Genomic DNA, 6,000 nt, shown 5'->3' with positions numbered 1-6,000 from the left:
GAAACAGCAGTATACGTTCTGAACTTAGTACCTTCTAAATCAGTTTCTTCTACTCCCATAGAATTGTGGAATGGGCGAAAACCCAGTCTAAGACATATTCGGATTTGGGGTAGTCTAGCACATGTGCTGAAACCAGATGCTAATAAGTTAGAATCCCGTACAGAAGTTCGCGTGTTTGTAGGATATCCCAAAGGAATGAAAGGTGGTTTATTTTATAGTCCTAAAGACCAGAAGGTCATTGTTAGCACCAATGCCCAGTTTTTAGAAGAAGACTATATAATGATCACAAGCCCAGTAGCAAAGTTGTTTTAGAAGAACTTAGAGAGGACACGTCTACTTCAGTACCAACAGTACAAGATGAAGTACCACAAGAGACTGCAACACGTGTCACACATGATACACAACCACAGACAATGCCTCGTCGTAGTGGGAGGGTTGTAAGGCAGCCTGAAAGATTCATGTTTTTGGGAGAGTCTTCGGACTTGATCCCGGGTAAACATGTACCTGATCCACGAACATATGACGAAGCACTCCAAGATATAGATGCAGCATCATGGAAAAAGGCAATGAATTCTAAAATAGAGTCTATGTACTCTAATAAGGTCTGGGAGCTTGTAGAACCACCTGATGGTGTAAAAGCTGTTGGATGCAAGTGGATCTACAAAAGGAAAAGAGGGACAGACGGGAAGGTAGAAACCTTCAAAGCTAGGCTTGTTGCGAAAGGGTACACTCAGAAAGAGGGAATCGATTATGAGGAAACCTTTTCACCGGTAGCCATGCTTAAGTCTATCCGGATACTCTTATCCATTGCTGCTCATATGGATTATGAGATTTGGCAAATGGATGTCAAGACAGCTTTCCTTAATGGAAGTCTTGAAGAGAACATCCATATGAAGCAACCAGAAGGGTTCATTGAAAAAGGCAAAGAGCATCTAGTGTGCAAGCTCAATCGGTCCATTTATGGACTGAAGCAAGCTTCAAGGTCTTGGAACATCCGGTTTAATGAAGTAATTCAGTCGTATGGATTTATTCAGTGTCCGGATGAGTCTTGTGTATACAAGAAGTGTAACGGAAACGTGGTGGTATTTCTTGTACTATACGTAGATGATATTTTGTTAATTGACAACAATGTCAAGGTATTATCAGACATAAGGGTATGGTTGTCCAAACAATTTGATATGAAGGACTTAGGAGAGTGTGCACACATTCTTGGGATCAAAGTGATAAGGAATCGCAAGAAAAGAATGTTGTGTCTATCCCAAGCTTCATATATAGATACAATCCTTGCTCGTTTTAGTATGCAGGATTCCAAGAAAGGTTTCTTACCTTTTAGGCATGGAATAGCTCTATCTAAAGAGATGTCTCCGAAGACATCAAAGGAGATAGAAGACATGAAAGCAGTTCCTTATGCTTCGGCTGTAGGAAGCCTTATGTATGCAATGCTATGTACGAGACCTGATATTTGTTTTGCCGTGGGCATGGTCAGCAGATATCAGAGTAACCCTGGACAAGGACATTGAACTACGGTAAAGCATATATTAAAGTACCTGAGAAGGACTAGAGATTATATGCTAATTTACCAAGCAGACAATTTGCTCCCTGTGGGTTACACGGATTCAGATTTCCAATCAGATAGGGACAATAGTAAGTCTACATCAGGCTATGTGTTTACTTTAGGAGGTGGAGCCATTTCATGGAGGAGTGTTAAGCAGAAATACGTATCGGACTCAACCATGGAAGCTGAGTATGTAGCAGCCTCTGAGGCAGCTAAAGAAGCAGTATGGCTCAGGAACTTTCTAATGGACTTAGATGTGATTCCTGGTTTGCCCAAAATTATCACAATTAATTATGATAATAGCGGTGCAGTTGCAAACTCAAAGGAACCATGAACTCATAAGGCAAGTAAACATATAGAGCACAAGTACCACCTGATACGAGATATCGTGAAGCGAGGAGAAGTTGTCATCGCCAAGATTGCATCAGCAGATAACCTGGCAGATCCTTTCACTAAGGCCCTTCCGGCGAAAGCTTTTGATCGGCATGTGGAGGGAATGGGAATCAGATGTATGATAGAAGATATGACATCTTAGTCATTAGTATAAGTGGGAGATTGTTGAAGTGTATAATGAAAGCCTAAGCTTTGTAAACATTCATTATGAATAAAGAATCACATTTGGTCAAATTATCTACATTTAGTTGTAGTTGTTCAATTAATTTATATTGTAGATAACATAGTATGTGGTGTCACATGCAGAAGATAATGTTATCAGTACCTTATAAATTATAAACAGTAGCTCACGACCAAAATGGAAAGGAACAAACCATTAGAAGGTCGTAGTGTAATTAGGTGTTAGTTTATCTTGACTATATAATTACACTAGTACACTCAGAGTGTATTGAGTAGGACCATTTGAGGTCGTTTCTTTATACTGACTTTATAAAGGAACAAAGACCCCAGTTATTATGGAAGTGTGTGCTCTTAATCCTAATATAATAACAAGCACATATATTTGATATTTATTTCTTTAATTTATCAATGGGTGAGATTTAATTCGATGAATCAATAAACCCGATAAGTTGGGAAATGATATCACTTATAGTGTGTGTTGTTGATTATAGAAGGAAACTGTGTCCTAGAGATACTAGGTTGATAATGTCCTCAAGAGGAGCTCATAAGGATTGTCATGTTAAACCCTGCAGGTGGACTTAGTCCGACATGATGATAAGGTTGAGTGGTATTACTCTTGGACTAAGATATTAATTAAATGAGTTGTCAGTAACTCACTTAATTAGTGGACATTCGATATCTTAAACACGGGGAGACTAACACACTCATAATAAGAAGGAGCCCAAAAATGTAATTTGGGATTGGTGCGGTAGTTCAATAATAGTTCTCTACTGGAATGAATTATTATTGATAAAATTAAGTTGTGTGTTTGGGGCGAACACGGGATGCTTAATTTTATCGGGAGACCAAAACCAATTCCTCCTCTCGGTCCCTATCGTAGCCTCTTATTTATAGAGTACTATACCCACCTATACCCACCTTCTATACCCACCAATAGGGGGCCGGCCAAGCTAGCTTGGGACCCAAGCTAGGGCCGGCCTAGGTATAAATTGGGGTGGTCGGCCCTATCTTGAACCCAAGCTAGAGGGGCCGGCCATATTAAATTAAAAGGGATTTTAATTTTAATTTTTATGTGGAAGATATAATTTATTAAAGAGAATTAAAATTAAAATATCTCTCTTGTAAAAAGATCTACAAAAGATTAAAGAAAGAGATTAAATCTCTTTCCTTATTTGTAGATTGGTGAGATATTTTATTTCCTCTTTAAAAATTATTCACATGTTGTTAAATTAAAATTATAGAAATTTCCTTTTATCAACCATGAAGAGATTTTTGAAGAGAAATTTTATTTTTAAAATTTCCGGAAACAAATTAGGAAGTTTTAATTTGTTGATTAAAACTTGTCTAATTTACTTTTTTGATGTGGCCGGCCAATGTAGTTTAATTGGGGAAATTTTATTTTATTTTTCTCAATTAAATCATGTCAAGGAAATTAAGGAAATTTTATTGTAATTAAATTTTCTAATTTGCCTAGGCCAAGGAATATAAAAGAAGAGGTGAGGGTGCCTTCATGATACACAACTTCTATTATTTCTCTCCCTCTTTTATTCCTTGGAGTGGCCGACCATCCTCTTCCTCTCTCCCTCTTTGTGGTGGCCGAAACTCTCAAAGGCTTGAAGCTCTTGTAGCGGCCGGATACTACTTGGAGAAGAAGAAGAAGAAGAAGGAGAGAAAGCTAGCATCTCTTGGAGCTTGGTTGGTGCTTTGTTCTTCATCCTTGGTTAAGCTTTTTGTGGCCGAACCTAGCTAGGAGAAGAAGAAGGTGGTTGGTGGTTTCTCATCTCGGAAGATTGTTGCCCACACAACGTCCGAGGTTAGAAGAGGAATACGGTAGAAAATCAAGAGGTCTTTCTAAAAGCTATAACTAGTAATTTTTCTTTCCGCATCATACTAGTTATTTTTGGAAATAATACCAAATACAAGAGGTTTACGATTCTAGAATTTCGAATATGTTTTTCGATGTTGTGTTCTTTTGTTTTTTCTTTTCCTTGTGATTTGATTGTTCTTTTTGGTTAACCTAAATTTATTTTAGGAAATTAAATATTAGCTTTCTATAAAAGGTTTTGTCTAGTCGATGGTGGTTGCTCCCATATCCAAGAAGGCCATGTGCCTCACCATGCCAGTACTGGGAACCGATTATGGAAATTAATATTTAATGGAATTAATAACTTAAGGTGATTTGGGTCGAACGTGTTAAGTTCCGCAGGAGATCCAAGTCAAAACCTAAAAGAACAAATAGATTAAGTTTTGGATCAAACGTGTTAAGTTCCGCAGGTGATCCAAAATTTAATTTAAAAGAACACATGGTAGCTAGGAAAAGGTTCAGACCTTTGTACAAAATTTTTGTACAGTGGAACCTCTAGGCTTTCCGAGTAGCAACCAACATGTTTGCAATCCAAATTTAACTTCAGTAGAGCACATGGGTAGCTAGGATAGTTATATGCTTGTACAAATTTTTGTACAGGGGAACTAGGACGGTATTCCGAGTAGCAACCAACACCTACTTCGTTCAAGGTTTCACCCACATGGTTCAATCTTGGATTATGGATTTGGCTCATGCTTCTTCCGGTGGTTAGTCCGGTGAAGAGCAACTTCACTCTAATACCAATTGAAGGATTAAAAAGAATTTAGATATCTCCACAATGACATGAAATTATCCACTTTGGTCCTAAGTCCTCATCGTTTTGCTCTTGGGCTCTACCCAAAAAGTCTCATGACAATGAAGATATCTTTTTCTTATAAACTCATAATCTTTCTCATGTGTTTTCAATGTGAGACTATATTTGCAATCTTGCAACCCTAACATTTAATATGCATTAAGACACATGCAAGTCAACTTATGATCTTTATTAGATGTAGATACTAGCTTTCCCTAATCTAAGGGTTCATGCATATCTATCTAGGTATTTAATTATGATAATCCACCTACGATGTCATTTGATAGCTAATGTCATTGTCCTTAATTACAAGGAATTAAACTAATGTATGATGATTTATGACATACATTACAATGAATAATTTTAAAAAAAAACATATTACATTTACATGATTTATGTATGACATAACATGTGATAGTTTTCATAAAGATATGAATGCAAAATATGATGTTATGGCATATGATGATAAATAATCATGGCAATTTAGTATAAATAATATACTTAGATTATATATCTAAGCATCCATAATTTATTGCTAAATTTAAAGAATAGACCTAAGTTTACCTCTATCTCCTAAGAGAATGCCAAAATTCCAACTTGACATTTCTTTGAATTATCCTATTTATGCCAATTTTAATTAAGTCCAAATCTTTAAATTTTTGACACATTTTACTCTTCCAACAAACTAAATATTTAAACCTATATTTTAAAAGGTTAATCAAAACCTTGAAAATGCCTCCAAGTGTCAACTTCATCAAGGTTGGGTTAACTATCCTTCCATTTAGAGTTGACACTCTTTAAACCCATCTAGGTGTAGAAAACACACTTTTAGGAACCTAAAATCTATTGGTACTCTTTATGTGCTTTAGGTACTCACTTGGGATACCTTTCCTAGTTACCTTCCTAATGACGTTCCTAGGCTTCTTAGAGGCCTTGGTCATGCTAGACTCCTCTAGGTCAACTTTAAGGATACCTTCCCTTATGACATCCTTAGTGACTTTCTTAGGCTTCTTAAAAGCCTTAATCACATTGGTCTCTTCAAGATTAACTCTAAGCAGGACCTTCTTTGTAACCTTGACTTGACCCCTAAATCTAGGGATAGTTCCATAACTATATGGAACTTTATGGTATGAAGGTACATTCTTCTTAGCTCTAGATTTGTATCCTAAACCTCTATGGCTATTGAATGACTCTTTCTTATCTATTCCTAGGTTT

This window comes from Zingiber officinale, chromosome 7A, assembly GCF_018446385.1.
Source record: "Zingiber officinale cultivar Zhangliang chromosome 7A, Zo_v1.1, whole genome shotgun sequence".
In the NCBI taxonomy this organism is placed as follows: Eukaryota; Viridiplantae; Streptophyta; class Magnoliopsida; order Zingiberales; family Zingiberaceae; genus Zingiber; species Zingiber officinale.
The sequence above is the reverse complement of the archived record's forward strand: the minus strand, read 5'-3'. Positions refer to the sequence as shown.